This window comes from Lissotriton helveticus, chromosome 12, assembly GCF_964261635.1.
Source record: "Lissotriton helveticus chromosome 12, aLisHel1.1, whole genome shotgun sequence".
Taxonomy (NCBI): Eukaryota; Metazoa; Chordata; class Amphibia; order Caudata; family Salamandridae; genus Lissotriton; species Lissotriton helveticus.
In genome coordinates, this window is record NC_136073.1 from 430,743,671 (window position 1) to 430,767,839 (window position 24,169).

A 24,169-nucleotide genomic window follows, 5' to 3' on the forward strand; every position below is an offset into this window, starting at 1 on the left:
ACATTGTGAGGAAACTTAATTTTCACCCAATCTCCCACCTTGATTTTTGAATCCCATTCCTTCTTATCCAAGTCGGATTTGGAGGTAACAGAAACAGAAGATTTACTACATTCACCACCGCCTCTAGGATTGCAAATTTCACTACCATCTCCCGCACCAGACAAGGAAGTGGACACTATAGAACACAACCCCCATCGCCTCCTCCAAGCAGGACACATACCGAAAGTGATCACTCTCCCTCGCAGCAATTCGAAAGGACTCTTCCCCACAACCACACACTGGGTAGTGCGATGAGCCCACAAAATGCTCTTAACAGCTTTTCTTACCTCCACCTTGTTAGATACCACCCACTGAACACACTCAACCGAAATGTGGTTCAAACGCTTAGTAAAACCATTGGCCTGGGGGATGATAAAGAGCGACACAGTGGTGAACAATGCCAGATTGACCAAGAAAATTGGATATTTCCTTTGAAAAAAATTTAACCCCATTATCTGTAACTATTTCTTTAGGAAATCCTTCTTTGTCAAAATGGTGCTGGTGAACATTCTTAAGAATGGTAGAATACATTACTACAGGTGTTTCCATCTTACTGTGAGGCACCATGACAGCTGTAAGTTTGGGAAAATAATACGGGCACTGAGACCCACACCCCACCCCTGATTGCGTGAGTTCTGGTAACCTCTTTCATTTTGGTCAGTGAAGGCACACATTGGCATTGATTTAAGGTTAGTACATCGCCTTTGGCTGTTATAGGCTTTATTCTCTTGGGACCTTGCAATATGGTTCTTAAATCTAGGCAGATCTGCTGAGATTGTTCACATTCACATGCATGAGGAGTCAAAAATTACAGCAGGAATTATAGACCAGTCTGCTTCCAACATTATTTGGGCGTGGTCCTTCAGTAAAATGATAAGTGATTGAATTAGGACTTCCTTAATGCTAAAAATATACTGAGTCATTCAGCGGCAGGCAGGGTTAAACACAGGGGGTTGGTGCCATCAGCCATATCCTTAATCTCTATCTTGCAGTAAGGTACTATGCAATGCCGGAGAATGGTAAACTATGGATTGCATTTCTTTAACTAAAAAGCACATAATCTGTGATCGATCGTACAATGTTGGGTCACAGTTCTGGTGCAATTTGGGCTGGAGAAGGTGAAATAGTGATGTACTTTAGATCTAGAGTTTTTTTTAAAGATCTTTTTGAACAGTTTATATTTTTTTTTAATCTCACTGAAAAGAGATGTCCCAATATGAGGTGTATGTATAAAATCCTAGTGGGATGTTAGAAAGATACTGTGGTAGAGGTGAAAGTTAAGGTTGACATAGTACATTAACTGGTCTACTTTCTGTCTCTTGGGATTCTATGGTTTAGTCACGATTGAGCTTTCATCACCTTTAACTAACATTAACCAATTGTCTTTTTTTTACCAGTGAGGGCAGGCAGGTAAGTTCCTGCCTCGCACCGACCTTACCCAAAGGTGAGAAAATACTTGGTAGCCCATTCATTGTCTTCCACAGGATGGTGGGTATTTGGTAGCCACCTTCATTACGCAACATTTGGGGCTAGTTGTTAACCTCTCCCAGTCTTCCCCTGGTGTGAGGATATTTGGGGCCACCACGTTGCACAACAGTGTGGATCTTTAGTTGTGCGTGCAGGGGTATTTACAGCCCCTTCCATTGCCAAGGTTAGGATATTTATTTGCCCGTTCCCCTTGCCCAAGGATATAGAAGTATGTTCACTCCCACCTCACTGCTTGCCAAATACGGGGGTGTTTGGTAGTTCCTGCCTTGCTCAAGGAGGAGTATTTATTCCCCACCCACTGCCCTGCCAATGATGGTGGGATTTGTTGCCCCCTTAACTTTACCCTATAGCTGTGGGGGAGTTAGTAGCCACCCTCTTCGCTAAGATTGGATGGAAGATTTGAAAATAAATGCTGAGGAAGCTGACTCCTGCTCTGGTGCCATATTTGCAACTGTATACATTACTGGACCACCAGATGGTGCAGGCAATGAAACACACAGCTGCAGCTGAGAATGTCCTGGGTGCAAATGCAGACAGGGTGTTGAAATAGTTGGGAGCAGTTCTGGACCAATGTAACCCATATTTTTGGTGGTGGGTGGGATGCCCTGGCACCTTATTCTCATTTATGAAAAGAGTGCTGGAGGTTCTCTATGGACTGCACCATTTGGTGAGTCCAGGAGTTCCTGAAGAGTTGACAGCTGCCACGGTGCAAAGTTTTAAGATGGAAAACACATCATTTTTCTTTTCTACAGATTCTACCCTACCTTTGGGCAAGGTGATGTGAGGGGTTAGGGAGCCATTACCCCACCCATGGGTAAGGTGTGAGAGAGAGGTAAAAATACTCTCTGCCTTTGAGCAAGGCAGGGTAGTAGAAGAACTAAACCTAGCCTTAGGTCAGGGGAAGAAGACATTTGGCCATCCTTGTGTAAGATGGCAGCACCTATTTATCTCTCTAAAGATCCAGGCTAATGTCCAGCAGAGTATTTTACATATTTCCCAGGACCCTGTTCACAGTTATGTCAGCAGGCTTGGGATTCCTTTACAGTCACGTTATTGCATGCTCTACAACAGGCATGTGTCCTAATTCCATAGACTATGTACAATGCTCCAACACCTCTAATGGCCTGCTCTACACTATAACATATTCTTTATTTGGAAATCTATCAGAATATTGTATATTTTTTAAAGTTTCAACATTCTTTATTGAGGGACTGCAATACCGAAACAGAAGACAAAAGTAAAGTGACACAGGGAACCTCAGTGCCAAAAAGTGAAGCATGTCCAAAGCAAATAATCCACAAACCACAGGGCGAGGGGCAATGGGTATCCAGTGTCAATGTGCCTCCTCACAGTGAAGAAAAGGATGAAATCAGGTAAGAACCCAGGATGAGCCTGCGAGACGGGGGATACCAGTGGATAGAAGTGGTCGGCTAAGGGAAAGAACTGAAGGGGGAGGAGGGGTAGAGGGGAAGCAAGCCAGCAAGACTTCCAGAGGGAGGACATAAAAAAGGAGGATTGGGAGGCCTGAAGGCCAGAAGTCACTCAAACAAGGTACAGCGGGACGCAGAGAGAGGAGATGGAGCTGGGCCAAACAGGAATGGAATGGAGGGGCCAGTTCATTCAAGTCGCCTGAAGAAAGAGTGCGCAAGCGTCCAGGAAATTATTAAAATGGTTGGAAGGTCTGGCAATAATCTGGTATAACTCACGTAGCCATGATGGAGGCCCGCCACCTAGATTGCTGGTTGGTGATGGTCGGAGGGCATTGGGCAAAGTCATGAAGCAGGACTGTTTTTGCTTTCAATGCCCCATTTGGTGGCACAGTCATTCTAATGGTATTAGTGATGAAAAACCAGTACGCTGCATGAGTGGGGCATTCCCACAGAAGGTGAATGATATCCCATGTCATGAACCCACGCCTCCAGCACATGGCAGACGGGAAGAGAGAGGACCTCTGTAGCCATTGAGGTGACCAGTGCTAATGGTGCAAAACCTTAAAATAACTAAATTTGAGATGGGCTTCCCTGAGATATTTGTCATGGTCTGCTAGCATTTTACCCCAATCCGTATCAGAGTATTGAAGTTGCAGTCTTTCTGCCCACCATTCTCGTAGGGAATTGGACAACGTTGCAGAGTAGAGACGGTCCGCCAGAAGGCGGTACAACCCCGATAGAGCCCCTTTGTAGGTGCCCCATGTCTGCAAGTAGTCCATTAGGAGCAAAGAGAGCAAGCCAAGGGGCGTAGGGCCCAAGACCTGGTAAAGGCAGCGCAGCACGCATAGATAATTCCAGAAATACCTCACCAGGAGGCCAATTTTTGGTCTCCATTCACTATCAGGTCGGAAACTTGGTGTAACCCCCTAGATACGCACTCAGACCAGTAGGGTTCAGAGACCCAATCTGGAATGGGGCATTATACCACATGGGGCCTGTGCGTAGACAGTAGGGTGCACCATCAGAAGCTGGTGTGCCTAGAGTGAAGCCTAAAGTGTGGTCACCAACATGGGATGGGAAGCAAGCGATCTAGGGATAGCCCCCGAGTGGAACAGGTACAATTCTCGGAAATGGTCCAGAAGAGCTGATTCCAGGTGCACCCACCTGTGGGTATCCAAGGTAGAACGGAGGATATATTGAAGAGGAGCAAGTTGAGATTACAGCCAATAGCATCGGATGTTAGGTGAGAGGAGACCACTGTGGTCAGTGGCAGCGTATAGATTGTTGAATTTCATCTGAAGTTTCCGGCCACTCCACAGAAAGGTCGTAAGGGTTTTCTGCAGTACCTTCATCAGGCGGGCCGGAATGCATAGTGGAAGCATATGAAGCTTGTAGTTAAGCTGAAGCACAACGTTAGTTTTCAGGACCTGTGTAGTCTCCCAGAGAGAAAGGCCTAGTTGCGACCAACGAGCCATATCGGCCCGGAAGCTTTTGTGGAGAGGATCAATATTACATTCCACCATTTGTCAGAGTCCTGGCATTACCTTTATGCTGAGATAGCGAGCAGAGGTCGGAAGTGTATGTTGCGTGAGAGGCAGGGCTTCACTCTTGTTCCAGTTAATCTTGTACACCGAAAAGGAAGACAGATGTGAAATCAGAGCTATGAGAGCCCACAAGGATGTGGATGGGTGAAAAAGTGCAGTCAGGATATAATCAGCATAGCGGGTTGATCTGTGCTCCCTGTTGAGGAGGGAGATGCTGTGAATATCAGGGGCAGAGCAGATAGCAAGGTGCTCAAGGGCCAGGATGAAGAGGAGAGGCAAAAGAGGGCTGCCCTGTCTAGTGTCCCAATGGATTGCGAAAGGAGCAGAGGTATGGCCATTACAAGTGATAACAGCAGAGGGGCAGTGGTACAATCTGTGAAGGCAGGCCAGAAAGACCGGACCTAGGCCACAGCATTGCAGCACTCAGAAAAGGTACTCCCATTCAACCCTGTTGAAGGTTTTCTTTACATCAAATGACACCCCAAGTTTTTCATACTCGTCCAATTGAACCAACCAAAGAATATGTGGAAGGAGAAGGAGGTGGGACGATGAGGTGCAGTAGGGGACAAACTTGACCTCATCCCTAGGGATCAGGGAGGGAATCACCCTCTTCAGTCTGTTGGCCAGCACCTTGGTGAACACTTACATGTCAACATTTAACAGGGAAATTGGCCAGTAGCTTGAGCAATATAGGGGTCCTTTCCTGGTTTCGGAAGGAGGGTTTTAGTTGCCCTATTAGCATACCAGAGGAGGAAGCGAGGAGGCACCCCTGCTGAGTACACCTTGAATAACAGGGAGACTAGCGCTTTCTTATTGATTCTATAATATTCCGACTGGTAATCATCAAGCCCCGGGACCTTACTATAGGGAAGACCATCAATTGCCTCCATGATGTCTTCATTGGTGATGTCTGCCTCAAGGGCCTGGCTCAGGTCTGCTGTAAGGCGGGAAATGACATTACAGGACAGCAGAGGCGCAACTAAAGCCATATTTCGGGGGGCTACTAACATTTTTGGGGGGGGGTGGCTGATTCTTCCAGCGATAGGCAGAGCGGAGATGCAGGGGCTCTAAGAAGGGGTGAAAACACAACAAAGCCTCGTTAGCAAGTAAACGGCCTTTTAAAGACCTGTGAAGTACTCTGGTGCGGCTGTGTGTGCCCGGGAAGCTGTCTCATCCGGGTTGAGACACACAACGGTTGGGCTTAAGACCTTTGAGCCCAATGGGCATTGCGCGCCTGTGGGACAGGAAGGCCCCGATCTCATCCAGAGTGCAGACAGTATCAGATGAGCAAAGGGTCTGATATTGGGACCGGAATGACTCAAGAATATCAAGAGGATAGCAAATGGCCAGAACGTGCGAGATGTGTCTTGTTGGTGCAACTGTAAAGCCAAGCCCTACAGCCCAACTGTAAAGCCAGGCCCTACAGTAGCTCTCCCTAGCGAGGGCTCTGGGGCTGCGAGCTGCTGAGGAGACAGGTGAAAGCACGAACCTATGCGCACTGATTTTAGCCTTGTAAAAATATTATTTGGAGCAATTTTCAGCGTTTTAAGAATTTTACCGCATTTGTATTCTGGGGGCTGTTTTAGAAAGGGGAATTGAATTGGAAGGCACACTGACACTCTTTACACCCTTACTTCTCATATTTGAGCCTCAATCCGCCTCAATCCGCTTTGTAGGATCCTTCACTCGGCGGTGGGCGCCATCTTGGGTGAGGAAGGCGAGGTCAGCGCTCAAGTCGGGCCGGCCTCCCGCCCTCCCACAGTATTTAGGCGCGCCCTGCCCAGCGCTCCCTGCCCTACAGTAGCTCTCCCTAGCGAGGGCTCTGGGGCTGCGAGCTGCTGAGGAGACAGGTGAAAGCACGAACCTATGCGCACTGATTTTAGCCTTGTAAAAATATTATTTGGAGCAATTTTCAGCGTTTTAAGAATTTTACCGCATTTGTATTCTGGGGGCTGTTTTAGAAAGGGGAATTGAATTGGAAGGCACACTGACACTCTTTACACCCTTACTTCTCATATTTGAGCCTCAATCCGCCTCAATCCGCTTTGTAGGATCCTTCACTCGGCGGTGGGCGCCATCTTGGGTGAGGAAGGCGAGGTCAGCGCTCAAGTCGGGCCGGCCTCCCGCCCTCCCACAGTATTTAGGCGCGCCCTGCCCAGCGCTCCCTGCCCTACAGTAGCTCTCCCTAGCGAGGGCTCTGGGGCTGCGAGCTGCTGAGGAGACAGGTGAAAGCACGAACCTATGCGCACTGATTTTAGCCTTGTAAAAATATTATTTAGAGCAATTTTCAGCGTTTTAAGAATTTTACCGCATTTGTATTCTGGGGGCTGTTTTAGAAAGGGGAATTGAATTGGAAGGCACACTGACACTCTTTACACCCTTACTTCTCATATTTGAGCCTCAATCCGCTTTGTAGGATCCTTCACTCAGCGGTGGGCGCCATCTTGGGTGAGGAAGGCGAGGTCAGCGCTCAAGTCGGGCCGGCCTCCCACCCTCCTCCGCCCTATATCATGTGTCATCCGACCAGACGGCGCAGCGGGCTGGCGCAGCGGGCGCGCCGGAAGCGCGCCGAAGTCGAGCCAAAGTCCAGCCCGTCTGCGCCCGTCCGCGGCCGGACGGGGCGCGGGGCCATGGACCCTTGCATATCGACTCAAACTACCATAAGGTATGGCAGACATGCTTTGCTTGCACTACAACCGGTCACGCTTGCCGCTTGTAAACACTCCATGCCTGCCCAGTCGCTAACAAAATGTATGAGGTGCAGCTTTGAACCCATCTTACAAGTCCCAGCCACTAGTACGGGTCTTACCATCAAAGCAGCTTTACTTAATTGTAGATCTCTACGCAAGCACGCCCTAGAAATTTTCCATCTACTTGAGGACCAAAACCTTAACATCCTTTTCCTGACGGAAACCTGGCTAGATGATTACTCAGACCCGGACATTATCCAGGCCATGCCCCACGGCTACTCCCTTTCTAGATTGGATAGGAAAGACGGTAGAGGAGGCGGCATTGCCATAGCTACGAAAGCCCCTCTAGTCTGCTCCCTATCGTACATACAGGTTGATCACAGTGAAGCCGGATCTTTTACAATCAACACTGGTCCCAACCATTCTATATCAGGCATCTTGATATATCGACCACCTGGTAGACTGCATGACTTCACGTCCACCCTAATGGAAGCTATTACTCATTTAGCACTTAGGAAATCCAGAGTATTAGTGCTAGGAGATCTCAATGCTCATTTTGAAGATCCCTTAGACAAGGACGCTACTGATATTCGAATGGAACTTCTTTCGGTTCAGCTCGAAATAAAAAACAAAGAACCGTCACATCAATTAGGGCATTTATTAGACCCCATCTTTGGGAACTGGCAGGGAGTTTTCACCTCAGATCCTATACCCATACCCTGGTCGGATCATTATATCATTCCCATCACGGTTCAACTTGACAAAACCGAGCATTTCCGACATCAATCCCTGCGATATAAACGCAGAAAATGGAAGAACTTTTCATTAGATTCTTTCATTCAAATTGCCCAGGACGAAGGCCCTCCTAAAGGGGACGACTGTGAGGCAGCTAACAAGAACTTAAATAATATCGTCACTAAGGCTCTTGACATTACTGCCCCCAGTCGCACCCTGACCAATGCCATGAGATCAAAAAAAGATGCTCCCTGGTTTGGCCCAGCACTGCAAACTTTAAAGACGGCATGCAAAAAACTTGAGATAGCTTGGCGCCAGAACTTCTGTGCAGATACTAAAATGCAGTATAAAGCAGCGCAGAAAGAATACTATAAATCAGTACGTCTGGCCAAGGCAGAACACTATCATACTCGTATCATGGAAGCAGGCAACTCCTCTAGGGAACTGTTTCAGATATATAAAGAAATATCTATAGTGGATGTGACTTCCTCCGCCCAAAATGATTCTGTGGAATCTTGTAATAAAATTGCACAATACTTTTCGGGCAAAATTAATAAAATCTATACAAGTTTCTCCAATCAGCCAGAGCCGGCCACGGACTTTACTGAAAATGACAACCGTGTAAATACACCTGAGTGCCTAAAATCTTTTGAAGTTCCCCCTTATGAAGTCCTGTCTAAATTATGCAATAAAATCAAATCGGGGTCTCCCCGAGACCCGGCGCCCCCTAAAATCTTAGCTGAAGCTTTCTCTGCATTAGAACCTCACTTCAGACACTTACTGCAGATCTCCTTCTTCACTGCCTGTTTGCCGACGGAATGGAAACAAGCAGTAGTGTTACCAATTTAAAAAAAGCCGAATATCAGCCAAGACACAATGGATAACCTCCGGCCAATATCCTTGCTACCCTATGTGGCTAAGCTAGCTGAGAAAATTGCCAACAATCAACTCATGGAACACCTTGAGGCCCATAATGTCTTCCATAAGTCCCAGTCGGGTTTCAGATCTGGTTTCTCTACGGAGACAGCAGCTCTCCTGAGGGCCACGGAAACCTTACGAGAGGGGGCAGACGGGGGCAAGACTATGGCCCTCATCATGCTCGATCTCAGTGCCGCGTTTGACACTGTAGCACACTCCATCTTGCTACAGTGTCTAAACAAAGCTGGAGTCACTAATAAGGCACTGGGATGGCTGAAAGCATTTTTGATCAATAGGAGCTTTCAAGTCCAAAGAGGGACTTCCCTCTCAGACAGGGTGCTGCTTGAACAGGGGGTACCTCAGGGCTCGGCCCTGAGTCCCACCCTGTTCAATCTGTACATGGCCCCCCTGGCAGAGGTGGTGCAATCGTTCGGCGTGGAGCTTGTCTCTTACGCCAACGATACGCAACTTTTTATATCTCTGACCCAAGCCCCGTCCATGGAAGCTGATAACTTTAATGCCTGCATGACTAAGCTGGCCACTTGGATGACAGAGCATTGCTTAAAACTGAACGGTACAAAAACGGAGGTCCTCATTATTGGAGGCAATGAGGCCAAATGGACAGCTGAATGGTGGCCCAGTTGCTTGGGTCCTCTGCCTCCTCCTAACCGAGAGGCGAAGAATCTAGGCGTCTGGGTTGACAACAAGCTGTCCTTTGATAGCCATATAAAGAAAACTGTAGGCAAATGCTTTGGGGTGATGAAAACGCTCAATCGCACCCTTGACCTGTTACCTCTTAACTCCAGACGTACCATGGTGCAGGCATTAATAACTTCCCGCATTGATTACGGGAATGTACTGCTCCTGGGTACATCGGAGAAAAACATTAAGAAACTACAGGTTCTACAAAATTCGGCAGCACGCCTGGTGTTAAGGCTTCCCCGCAGAGCCCCCTCACGACCCTCTCTGGCAGCCCTCCATTGGCTACCTATTAGTAAGAGGATTGTTTTTAAAGCTATGCTATGGTGCCATAGGATAATCCATCACAGAGCACCGGCCTATATGTTGGATCTGGCATCCTTGTATGAACCCAATAGACCACTCAGATCCAAAGGAATGGGTCTGCTCAGAACTGCCTGCCCCAAAAAAAGCTAGGATGGGAGGTAGATCATTCCGCACTTTAGCGGCTAGGCACTGGAACCTCCTGCCTCTGGATATCAGGCTAGAGATTAATGAGTCCTCTTTTAGAAAGAAGTTGAAAACTTGCCTCTTTACTTTGTGATTGTGCTCTCTCTGTTCTTCTAATATGCTCGCTCCACAGCGCGGGGACACGCCGGGAGGCGTCACCAGGCGCTTTACAAACTCCTTTAAAATTAAAAAGAAGCAGTCGGTCATCCTTTTCCCCACGCCCGTAGTGTCACTGTTTAAGGTGTACCAATGCAGTTTCAGCTTCAGAGGTATAAAGCCTTCAGCAGAGCCTGTAGCATGACTGGGGAAGGGGGACAGGCGTACTGGGCCATAAGAAAGGTTAGGGTGATATCAATTGCAGCTGTCTGTGTGAGACTTCGTGTTTCCATCTGGAGGTTGCATAAATAAGATCCCACTGCATCGTCGCCTTCCCTGTCACCCACTGGATACCCGCTGAGGTTATGGACCCCACATTTGTGATAAGGAAAGTATGGAGCGCAATCTCTCTTTGCCAGCAGTAAACTTGTAGGTTGAGACGCCAGTTGGGGGGGAGGGAGGGCAGGCGCATGGTGTCTATGTCCAAGAGGAGCTTTATTACATCATGGTCAGAAACCCCACTAGGAACCATTGCCGCTTTCACCAGCTGGCCTGCCAGGTCCGCACTTATTATATTCTGAACTGGTACCATACACCCCAGATGTATAGGTGTAGTCCCATTCTATGGGGTGGAGCAGTCTCCACTGATCGGTCAAGGAAAAGGCAGCGACCAGATCACAGAGGAGGCTGTGTTCTGCAGTATTATAGTATAAGGACTTGTCGGATTTGTCCAAGATAAGGCCTGGGACCATATTATTCCAGTCACTCCCCAAGAGCAGTTTTGTTTTGGGGTACTGACAGAGCACCTTTGTCAGGCCAACATAGGTAAGCTGTTTAGTGTGTGTCGGAGCGTACATAGAACTAATGAGTAGGACCTGATTGTCCAGGGAGACCTTAACAAGGGAAAAGTGACCATGTGGGTCGCACCAGATACAAAGGACCTTGGCTAGCAGGTGTTCAGTGAACAGGACTGCAGCCCTGCCTTTGCAGTAAAGCTTGGAGGAAGGGTCCTCTCTCGTTCAAGGCTGAGGCTTGCAAGCATGAAACTCCTGCCCCACCCAATCCTGTCTAAGTTTTTGGCTTTATTCCTCAGAGAGGTGCATCTCTTGGATGAGGGCAATGTCTGGCTTAAGAGAAGGGGTATCACTAAAGGTTTTCTGATACTTCGTGTAATGGGCGAGGCCATTTATCTTCAGGGAGATCACCGTCCGTTGGTGAAGGGTGGACATATGTTCCTCAGGGAGTGTCATACAGGGAGTAGGAAAAGAATAGGCTACAGGTCTGCGAGGGAGGAACAGGGAGGATTGGAAAAAGGGAGAGGGTGGGAAGTGGGTGGGTACTATGGGCAGGTGTGGTCAACTCGTTTTTGGGAAGCAGCGAACATACTTTAGATGGGATGAAGGGGGTGGCCAGGGACTGGCCGGAGCATGGCAATCGGGTCCTCCGTTATGTGTGCTACATAGTGTAGAAGAAAGTAAAAGAGAAAAGAAAAAAGAATAAAGGGAGGTGGAGGGAGGGAGGAGCCACCATATTACCAGACTCATATGGGTGAGTGTCCAAGTGGGGGAGTCAGTGATCAAAGGCCGACTGGCTGGGGGTCACAGGGAATCGTGGAACTGAATATGATAGACTTGGTGTGGGATGGAAGAGAGTCCACTGACCTGACCCATACTGACTCAAGAATATGAGGTTGCAGGTAGAGCAGCTGCTGCTTTCAGAGGTGACCGTGATTTGTCCCTGGGGTGTGCAAACTTACGTGAAAGGCATGATTTCGGAACTCTTGACCATTGAAATGCAACTTTGTTCAGACTTTGACTTTCCTTGGAGGGAGAGCTTGAAGGGTTTCCTTGATGAAGACAGGCAGTTCCATAGGAGGGTGACAACTGAGGGGCCTCGGTCCATGGCAGTTGGAGCAATTGGTTCTAGATAGCTCTCGATCTGCCAGGGTCAAGAAACTTTGAGGTCTTATTATCGTGTGTAATTAACATGACTGCAGGGTCTTGGAATCTGTATCGAATGCTGAGACGGCAATGACGAGGGAGCAGCTGAAGAAAGCATATGTGGACAGCCTGTGTCTCTGGTGAAAAGTCCTGGGATAGACAGATCTTGTGTTCGTTGTGCTTGAAAGGACCATGTGTCCTCGCCATTTGTATCACTTGGTGGGCTTATTGGAGTTGCAGAAAGCATTCAGTGATCTGCCTTGGACCATAATTTGGCTGGGGATGGCACTGATTAATCATGTGGGCCATCTGGAACTCCAAGGTGGGGGCTGAATGACAGTCCCATCAGGGCATTAACTTCTGAGAGCGTAATCTTTAGTACTCTTAACTCTATCACTATAACATCCATGGCAGACTCACAGTGGGGAGAGGAACCTACATCCATCCTCGTCTTTGATTGATTCCCCGCCACGCCCTCTGCAAAGAGCAATTGTCTAGTAGTCTTGGACATTGTGGGGGGAGCAGATAAAGGGCGGCACTGGCTGGCAAATAGTCGCTCCTCTCAGGTTGAGAGGAGACAATGAGAGTGGACCTTTGGGACCAAACAGGGCAATATCCAGAAGAAGCTGCCCTGGAGCAGAGCAGATCGGTTAAAGGGGGGGGGTGAGCAGAAGCCCTTAGTGGCAGCCCAGGAGGAGGTGAGGCAAGAGAGATTGTCAGTCCCGTGGCAGCAAGACAGAGCTATGAGTGATGGTAACCCAGCAAGAAGAACAGTTAGCCTCCAGTTTGGCCTTTGCTCAGAGCATCAAAAAAGTACCTCAGAATTTCAGGAGGCCTTGTGTCCTGTGGTCCAGCTCACATAGGGGGAGAAGATGTAGGCCGGCTGCACCCACCTAGAAGGCCTGAGAGAGGGAGAAAGAGGTTGGGGCGAAGGTACCCCGTGATCTCCGCAAGACATGTTAGTCGGCTGCAAGCATTGTGTATGGGGCTGCTGGTGGAAGTCTAGGTGGCAGGGGTTTGTCATGCCACCAGACAGGGCGTGAGTCGGCGTACCACGCGGGTGGACGGCGTCCCCCCACTTATTTTACAGGGGGGACGCCCTTCCCCCTGCCAAACAGCTGGACTTCACCTTTTTGGACTCTCTGGGACGAGATCGGAGCCACCTTTCGTGACGTCACTTCCTTTCGTGACATCACTTCCTGTTGTGATGTCACTTCCGGTGACAGCGTCCTCCCACTTCTTTTTTTAGGACTTGTGCCCTGCCACCAGAGCCCCCATACGCAAAGAGAGAGTCTCAATGGCAAGGGCAGGTTACGACCCCTTAGCCCAGCAAAGAGCTCTGGCTTCATCTGAGGGGGGCCCCAGGGTCCCAAGAGCACAAAAGGAGAAAGATACCTGGGTCGCTGAGGCAGAGAGGTGCGCCAGGAGTTGTGGGGAGCTGAGCAGGCAGGGCGAGGCAGATGGTCTGTGGCCCAATGGCACTGTTGTTCCCGACAGGCTCAAGGCGTCGGCCTCAGGGCACTGGTAATGCGGGCCCAAATCCAGCATCCTCAGACCCCCGAGGTGTGTGAGGTCTTTGCAGTGTAGAGGATCAGGGTAGTATGTCTGCAGGCGGGGGCCCCCAGATGAAGAGGGACCAGTGAGCTGGAGCCCCTGGTAGGTAAGGACCGTGGTGTGCTCACCAGAGGCAGTAGGCGTTGTTAAAAAAGACTGCATTGGGGGCTGTGTGCAGGCAATGAGGCCTCCACAGCCGATAGCGTGGGTGCTGTGGGGCAGGCGTGCTGCTCTGGAGGTGGCCTTGTAGGCGAGGGCCCTGATGTGTAGAGGGACCTGAGGTAGGGGCCCCGGGTTGGAGAGATCTGCATCGTGGGTGCTGTGTTGTATCTGCAGCCCCTGCAGAGGTCACGCCCCAATCCGGAGCGCGGTATAGAGGCTCCAATAGTTGCCGTGTTTTGGCACTAGGCAGCGGTGGGGGATTCTGGTAACTGTGGCACTCAGTTCAGAGAGACGGCTCCCCCGTGGTATATGAAAGGAGGCCTGTTCGCCCCACGTCGGAAGAAGTCCTCTCAGAGCCCATCTTGCCCGGGTGCTTGGCTCCACAAAAATGTCTTATTAAAAGTACGACTACATTTCTAACTGCAAAATGGGCCAGGAGGTTGAATGGTTCCCCATTAGCATCAAAGCGCCCTAGCACCCCAGTTTTAATCTATTACAGGTTGGATTTTTCAGAAATATTTAACAATGGTCTAATTTCTCTGTAGACTGTGCCCAGTCACCTCCGTTCATTTCCTGCGGGAATGTACCCACTTGATACAGCTGCAATATCAGGACGTACCTACTTGCACCCGTCATGGCGTACTCAATATACAGATCAATAATGGGGCAGGCACTTGTGTACCTGGTACTATTCACTCACTCTTCTGAGCATGGATGATGCATACACCCATACAGAGGGAGGAAGCCTGCACGGATGTCCAAGCCACATTAACAGCGCTTCGAGTCTGCGAGCTCGATCCCACACAGAAATTCTCATAGTCACTATCAACTGTCTGGTGCACATTTTTAAGCATGTACAGAAAATAAAGTTTATATGGTAGGCTACATACATGTCGACAATTCTTAAAATGAAACATTCGAACCTCGCTTAGTTTTAAATATACTTCATCAAAGTTTGTAGGTTAAAGCATCAACACATCTGATAAATTTGCCACGCAGAACATTTTCTCTTTTTTCCTCCGAAACACACCTTACAGCTCAGCACAAAGCAATGATCACTCCAAGTTCTTGTACAATTTTGGAAACCCTGGCAGACGGTCTGATAAATATTTATGTTTCTTTCTAAATAATTCTCTTTTAGCAGCGAGCTAATGGGCCCAGGGTGTACTCGACCAGAACTAAAGAGGGCCCAATGTCTTTTGACAACAGCGGATCTCTGTCTGCGACTGGGAAGATTTGCATTGTTATCTGCAGCTCCTCCGATATCTCGCTCGTTAACATACATATGAAAGGCTTTAAAAACACAATTTAGCAAAAGTGCCATTTCAATATTTTAACAAAGACAACCCTCTTGTGCTTGCTCTGTTTGATAGATCTGAAAAGAGAATTGATAGTGTGCGTATTCTCATGAATGTATATTAAAGGGACGCCAGTCCTGACGGGCTTTTGAAGTTTGTGCGTCATTTGTATTCATTTCTTTTTTTTTTCCTCTCCTTGCCATACTACCCAACTGTGGACACTGTAAGACATCAGGACACAGCGAGGGCTTTTTTATTAAGAAATGATGTATTGTACAATATATTACAATCTAGCAGCAAGGAAAATGCTTATTTATCAGTGGAACATCTGTGTGCCTAACTGATCCGGTAGAAGTTTGAAGTTGAACCTTAGCACGAAATATGTCTAGGATATATGTATTATTTCCACTGTTTTCCTCATGGTGTACGTGTCTTTCCTCTGTGAGTTTATATTCCTTATTGGATCCATGCTTCAATTTATTTTTCATCTAGGTTTTCATACTTCACTGTGGGTCAGAAACCTCAAACTTTATTGAAAAGGCTGGAATTCTATTCATCATTTGCAAAATCTTAAGGTTTCTGTGGATTTTTAAAAAAACGTTTTATTGTTAAACTTTGCACACACATGAGTACCACAGCAATTAGCAGCATTACATCACTTTATCACCTCTAGTGCATCAATATCCTTCGACGTACCGATATGGTTCTTACATTGGGGTGTTACAATTTGTTATTCCCTCCTGCTTGATCTCTGCCTGGGGTTTTATCATTCTCGAGTACCTTTGAGGCACATATCTGACCCCTGTGTGTGTTCCACTTGCTTCAGATTTGTTCCCATTTCTTGGGGCAACCCCTCCTTTCATAGATTGTTCTCTCTGCCACCATTGCCCAGTCCATGTCCTTCTCCCATTCTGTTATCGTGGATGAAACATCCAGGCTCCATTTTCTTGCAATGTTTCGCTTGGCTATAACAAAGCCCAGCATTGCCAGCATACGTTCCTTACTGGTGAGGTCTGTTGGTCCCCATATATTGAGCAGACATAGTTGTGGTATGTTGGATTTCCTTGCCTGTCACTTTGTGAGGCTGTGTCACCACCGCTCTCCTGTACATCTGGATCAGAGGACAGTCCCACAGTATGTGGAAAAATGTGCCCTCCTCTGCATATTGTCGTCTACATGTGGAGTCAGCTTTCCATTTAATGTTTGTCATAGTGTTACAGGAGTAATAAGGATCTATGTAGGATTCTGAGTCGTATTAGTTTTAGACTGGACTTTATGGCAACTTCCCTGGGAGAAGCGAGCGCTTCTTGCCAGTCTTCATCTTCTAGTTCTCCGAAATTAACCTGCCAATGCTCTTGTAATTTTGTTAGGTGGTCGGGTATAGCGTTTAGTAATTTTTGGTATGTCTTCAATATCGCTTTAACGTCAATTTGGTCGTTAAGTAGTCTGTCCTTCAGTAGCGACCCGTGGTGGGAGTGCTGGCGGGCGCTGTGGTGGGGTGGGGGAGGGGCAGCGTGGGGGGTAGTAAACTCCGGAATACAGCCACACAGAGGTAAGTACACAAACAAATAAAACGAATTCCGTTGCTCAACAAAATTAGTTTTATTTAATTTGGTTGTGTACGTACCTCTGTGCGGCCGTATTCCGGAGTTTGCTACCCCCACCCTGCCCCTCCCTCGAATCACCTCAGTACCCGGCAGCACTCCCACCAGGGGCCGCTACTGCTGTACTCTAGCGGGGATGATTCTGGAAGGTCTGCTCCCGGTGGGACGGCCGTCATTAGAGCATGTCTAAATTGTAAATACCTGTAGGTCTCGGATGCTGCCATACCTAATTCTTCACACAGCCCATCTAGGGGCTTGACCCTTCTTTTGCCCATGAGTCCCGGACGTTTGTGATTCTTTATTCTTATTGTGTAGCATTTGTCAAACCCTGGCTGTTTGATCAGTTCACCCAGTCTTTCTGCGTCCCATAGTGGTGCGGATGGAGTTATTTTATTTTTCCATCCCAATCGCTTTGTTACTGCATACCAGAGCTGAACTGTTTGTTGCGTTGGTCCAGTTAGGACCTGTTGTTTAAGGTTCATATATAGTGCCTGTCTATAACTTCTATGACCCATCAGGAATTTGTCCATTGGGTATGCAGGATCTGAGTGCGGGCCATATATCCATTGATTAATTACCGTTAGTTTAGATGCCTAATAATATAGACGGATGTCTTGAAAGGCTATTCCACCGTCATACCACCCCTTCACCAATTTACATGTGGCTATTCGCTGAGGTTTTCCCTCCCATATCAGTGATCTTGTCTCATTCTTAATCTGGGAGAAGTATGTGTCAGGTATGTTATGTTATGTTATTTTTATATAGCGCAAATCACCAACCGGTCTCTAAGCGCTTCTAGAGAAAGTGAAAACTCGCTATAATATGGATAACTAGCGGCAGCAGATGCAGAGATTATGCAGATGTTAGTGCCTCTCTAAAGAGGTAGGTCTTCAAGAGCTTCCTAAAGGTAAGCAAAACCGGTTCCTTTCGCAGGTACTGCGGTATATCATTCCAGACCTGTGGGAGGAAGACTGTTAAACGCTCTCCCCCCTTTGGTTTTAAGGCTAAACCTGGACGAGGCTGTCCGACAGGCCTCGGATGATCGTAAGACCCGGCCGGAGACGTACTTAATCACACGATCTTTTATGTATTTAGGTGCCTCCCCGTAGATTGCCTTATGGGCTATGCAAAGACTCTTAAACTGCACTCGCTGTTCAATAGGCAACCAGTGCAATTTATGTAGCAGAGGGGTGGCTCGCGTCCTCCTAGGGAGTCTGAAAATGAGCCTAGCCGCATCATTTTATACAACTTGTAGTCTCCTAAGGAGCTTCTGTGGAAGGCCCGAATAAAATAAAGGGCATTCACATAATCCAGCCGAGAGATGACAGTGGCGGAAACAATTGATTGCAGTGCAGATATGGAAAGGAGAGCAACAAGTCTCCGTAACTGCCTAAGTACACCCGTGCAGATTCCCACAACAGAGGAAACCTGGCAAGACATGGACAATTATGTTATGTTATGTTAAAAATTTATAGAGCGCTCAGCTGCCACAGCAAAGTGGCGTTTTTTCCGATCAATTTTCAGCCCCAGGCTTTTTACCACTGATACTGGCACAGGGACTACTCCTAGTTCTGGGGGCCAAAAAAGGTCACACCAAGGGCTATTATGTGTTGAAATAATAAGCACCTCGGTTTTATCTGGGTTTATTTTCAAAGAGTTGGCAGCCATCCAATTTACAGTGAACCTAAGCAGATTTTTTACTGACTCCTGAGCCTGACAGGAGTCATTAAGCCGGACAAGAAGTTGAGTGTCGTCGCCATAATTAAAAACCTGGCAGTCCTTATGTGTCAAGGCCTCCACCAAGGGCTGCAAATAGATATTAAAAAGAAGCGGGGATAATGCAGAGCCCTGAGGCACTCCGCAGGTCAGGGAGCCCAGGTCTGACAGCTGCTCATCCAGTTGAACTCTCTAAGTATGATCAGACAAAAAAAAATCTTAGCCATTGATGTGCTTGTCCCTTTATGCCCAGATACGAAAGACGGTTCAGCAGTATGTTATGGCTGACCGTGTCGAATGCTGCTGACAGGTCTAATAAAATCAGGGCACTCGGCTGTTTACTATCGGCCCTAATTCTGAACTCGTCCAAAACAGACACCATCACTAGCTCTGTGCTATGATGGGCTCTGAAGCCCGCCTGTCTAGTGTAGAGCAGTTGATGATCATCTAGGTATCTCGCAAGAGTTTGCAAAACATGCTGCTCCAGAATTTCCGCTAGAAAGGGGAGCTGCGAGATAGGCCTATAGTTTTTTAAGGCTGAAGTATCCGCCCCAAGTTTTTTCAGCAAGGGGGTAACCCTTGCTTCCTTCAAATTAGTTGGTAGATAGCCATTTAGAAGAGCCTCGGAGGACAAGGGTCCATTCGAGAACCTAATTTAATATGCTTTGCTATTGCTACCAGAGTGGCAGAATTAAGGCTAGGACAGGGGGGGCTGGTCTGGACCAGGGAACTAGAGTCATTGGGTGTTGTGGTGGTAATTTCCAAGATAATGTCCATAACCTTCTGAAGAAAGAACTCCTGGAAGGTATCGCAGTTCGGAGAAACAATTATGTACTTTTTTCCGCTTTTTGACTCAGCTCCTTCAGAATGACAAAGGTCTCTTTTTGTTTATTTCCTGCCGAAGCAATCCTTTCTTCGTAAAATGCTGCTTTCCTAGCTAGGATTATTAACAACGACAGAGGCTGTCCAATACCCCTGAACCAGGGACAGTTAATAGTAACACCTAACAAGAGGTTCAGGTACACAGATTCAATAGCAACTACAAATTCATACTGGAAAATTCATTCAGGTAAAGAAGGAAGGAGAGAAAGAAGCCTATATTTCAAAACCAATTACAAAAATACTCATAATTTATTAGACATATAATTTCAAATAAAACACATTACAAGTCAAATGAACGCTCACAGAAAAGTGTTGGCAAAACTAAGACAACCAATTCATATTACCAAACACGTGGCTAACATACAAACATTACATGTACAAAAAGAACAACAAAAACAAATAATGTGTCCTTCACAATTTGTGGCCACAGAATGCGTCGACGGCGTTTCGACCGCTGGTTGACTATGCGTTCATCATCAGGACAAACAGTGGTTTGAGCGTTTTCAGTAACAGCATTAAAAACAGACCATTCAAGATTTGAACGGCAGGTGCAGTACGTTAAAATGTATTGAACAAATCACAAGTCCTCATAACACAAGTCGAGGACTGATAAGAAAGCTTGCATGCGAGTGTATCTTCAGCAAGAAAAGAAGTCCATGGGGAGCATTTAATTATGGCCCAGCGTTTGCCCAATCAATCAGCATAAGTCCGTAGGTCAGGTGGAATAATTCACAGCACTACTACACTCGGCACACTTGCTAGGATAGCTGATTTATATGTAGCAAAAAGGGCTTTATAAGTTTTTAACTCTGCTGGCTCATAGTTATATCTCCACCGCTTCTCGGCTTGGCGGAGGAGTTGTTTCTTTTCCCGTAATGTATTATCAATTCATGGGGCCCCCTTTCCTTTGTCTCTAACTCTTTCTTTCCATTCTGGTGCCACTATATCAACGGCCTGCTGTAAACGAGTAACTAAGGCTTCACTCTTATGATCCAAATTGTCCTCACCCACCTCAGGGGAAGGAATTGAGTGTAACGTAGTTATTAAAAGATCTGCCTCAACATTTTTCCACATTCTAACCTTCCTCCACAAAGGTGGGGGCTGCGAAAGTGGACTACCACTTGGGACCCAGCATCTTAGCAGTGAGCGATCCGACCAGGCACAGGGACTGATATCAGTTATCTGTGCCCGCGTATAGGTATAGGGTAGGGTGTGTTTTGTAGGGCATATAGAAACTTTGTTAGTGCCATCATTTTAAAAAGGGCAGCACAGCCCATTAGGGACAATGATAATGTTCTCCAATGTCTTGTGTCGCTTCGTAGTCGTTTCAATGGGCCGAGGAGGTTGTGTGTGTAGAAGAGAGTGGGATCTCCTGTGACATAGATCCCCAAGTAGCAGAATCCTTCCTCAGTCATCGTCAATGTGCAATCTGCCAGTAATTTGGGGATGGGGCCTTGAAGGATAAATAATACTGATTTTGACCAGTTAATGGTGTACCCGGAGTACTTCCTGAAATGAGTAAAGATTGGTATAATTCTGTTTATGGATGAGTGAGGTGATGCTACATATAAGAGGATATCGTCTGCATATAGGGAGATTCTATCCTCCCATCCCACTGCCCACCGCAGTCCTTGGATTATTGGGTCTCCTCTTATTTAATTTGCAAGAGGTTCTAGCATTAAAGTGAAATTTAGGGGCGAGAGTGGGCATCTTTGTCGAGTACCTTGTTTGAGAGAAAAGGGGCATGAGATGTGTCAGTTCACTACTACTTGAGCCAGGGACTGCGCATATAATAGCTTAACCCATGTTATATATTTAGGGCCGAAGCCAAGTTGCTCTAGTACTGCGAATAAATATGGCCATTCACACGTATAGAATGCCGTACAGGCTTCTAGGGAGCGTATTGCTGCTGCTTTTTTAATTGTATAATTCCTGCCCAGCACACCATGAAGGCGTCGCAGATTTAATGCTGTGTTTCTTCCTGGCAGGAAGCCCAACTGATCTGGGTGTACTAGGCTTGTGATAACTGGCATGAGTCTGTTTGCCAACAATTTGGCCAAAATGTTCACTTCTGCATTAAGTAGTGATATGGGTCGGTATGAGCTGCAGAGTTCTGCTGGCTTCCCCTGTTTGTGAATAACTACAATAGTCTATGGTCTTGAGGTAGGTGTCCCTGTTGTTTACTATCTTCATACATTTCTCGTAAGTATGGTGCAATTTTTGTCACTACCAGTTTGTATAATTCAATTGGGAAGCCCTTAGGCCCCATTGCTTTCCCAGATTGTATACTATTTATTGCCTTAGTGATCTCATCCTCAATGATGTGTCACTATCCAATAAAGTAGTGTCATCTGCCGTCGGGGAGTAAAGTTGCATTTCTGCAAGTAGTTCTCTCGAGTCATCTAGTGTGGTGGTGGGTGTGTAGGGATGCCTCAAGTGTGTAGCAAACATCTCCATCATTCCCTGGGGGTCTCTTATTAGTTTGCCATTCTCGGATTTCAGGCACGCCACCCATCCATTAGCTTGTTCACACCTGTCTAGCCATGGCAGTAATTTCCCGGCTCTGGTTTCATATATTGTACAGAGCAATGTCAGTCGCTTATTTTTCACTTCCTCTGTTACTTTATTTTTTTTATTCTTGTTTTTTGATAGCCAGTGCGTGTTTGGCTTCAGCGCTGTCTAATTTGACAATTTGTGATCCTCTCTCTAGAATCTCGGTTTCTAAGTCTGTGATTCTCTCTTTTGGTCTTTTGTATGTCCCACCATCAAGGATAGTGCTTGTCCCTTTATTACTGTTTTGTGTGCTTCCCATAGTGTCTGTGGAGGGGAGACGGAGCCTTTATTTTCATTAAAGTAGTGGTCTGTGGTTGGGATTAGATTGCCTCTTATTTGTGAGAGTTTTGAATACCCAGGGTTAAGGGTGATTGTGTTTCGAGCCAGCTTTGTTCCCCGAGTGTAGGAGAGCCAAACTGGCAAATGATCTGATATTCCCCTAGCTAGATGCCAGATTTCTCTAAAATAGGGCAGTTGGTGTGCCAACGTGAGGACATAGTCTATGCGCAACTGACTATTATGTGCTCCCGAGTGCAAGGTGAATTGTAAGGTCTGTGGGTTGTTCGCTCTCCAGGGATCTACTAGACCCATTGCTTCTAAATAGTTTGATAGTGTAGAGTTCTCACTAGATGTCGATCAAGGGGGGTTTCTGCTTTTTTGTCCACAGAATGCCATTTTCAGATCACCTCTGAGTATCAAATCTCCTTCTGGTATTTCGAGGAGTAATGCACTCAAGTCAGGCAGAGTTACCCTCTGCAATGCCTGTGGTATGTAGACAGATAGTATATTTAGAGGTTTGCCCTCCTTTGTCCCTGTGATGGCTACTAATCTCCCCAGTGGGTCTGTCCATGTTCATTCTACCATATTTGGACATCGTTTATGTAGGAGTATTCCTGTCCCTCTGGAGCCTGTCGTGAAACCTGAGTGTGTGACTAGTCTATATCCTCGTCTATTCAGTGCTTTACATGTGTTACCAACTAGATGGGTTTCCTGTACCAATACCATGTCCGGTGCGTGTCTTCTAATGAATTGGAGGGCTATCCCTCTACTTAACCTGTCCCCCAGCCCGTTAATATTCCAAGAGAGGAGCCAGAGGGTGGCTTCCATCTTACCTGGAGACATAGTCCGCACAGTGAAAGGTAAATCTTTTCGCATGTCTGTCAGTTGCATGAAGTGTGTGTCTGGGTGCTTGAGATGCTGTGATGTGTGCATTACCCTCGGTGTTGGCCAGATCCCTTGAGACTCTTTTAATTGAAACTGGGTAGTGTGTGCTAGTTTCTGTGGATTTTTGATACTTTGGGGGTTCACAAAACACATGGTCTGCACTCAGAAGTCTTTGAAAATCATAAATTTCCATGCTTGCGTTAACTGATGGTTTATGATTAGTATAAATATGAAAATATATCTTGAATTTTTAATCCATTAGTCTTCAACCCCATTTGATACAGGGGTGTTTGAATTATTTTCATACCAAATTTACACACTGACTTGCTTTTTTACTAATTGTAGGTCAGCAAATTGGGTGTGGAAAATAATTTCCGAAAGTATGAATATTCCAACAAAGTTAAACATGTGTTGTGTTCACTTTCTTCCCAATAACTATCCTGATCTTTCGGGAACTCGCATGTTCTCATCCCTGCCCTTAAACGAAGGCCCACACTTACTAAGGATATCACGCAATGCAATGCAAACACTTAAGTCAGATTTACTATACCACACAGAGTTACATTGTGTGGCTGAGCATGGCATAGTAAGTCTGGAGTAGTGCAAATCACTGCCCTGCTTTACTCTGTGTTGGGAAGGCATTCCATTGGAAGAGTATGGGTGTTCTCTCCATCCACCCATGTTTTTTCGCTGCATTCCCAGATTTAGTAGCACTAATAAACCTTGGAATGCGTCAAAATGCTACTCCTTCCCAAGTGAGGTATAACAAGGAGAAATAGGTTTATTTCTCCTCATTTTGTCCTCTTTCTACGTGTGCTGCATTCTGCAGCACACATAGACAGAGGACAATGCCTCAGAGGATTGATTTTGTGCAGGAAGGTCCCCTTTCCTGAACAAAAACAGTCCCGCCTGTAAAGCAGGCACCCATGTACCTTGGGGCAAGGGGGTCTGCGCTGGAGCTTGGCAGCCACAAGTGCCCCAGCACAGAGAGAGAGCAGGAATGCTTCATATGTAAGTAAATATGGTGCATTCCTGCCAGCTCCATTTGGCTCAGCACAGCGCAGCAAGCTGTCTTGCCGCATTGCACCAAATAATGGTAAGTCTGGCCCATGGTGCTTTTGAAATTTAGGCATTCTAGACTAATTCTAAATTCCCAATAGTGGACATG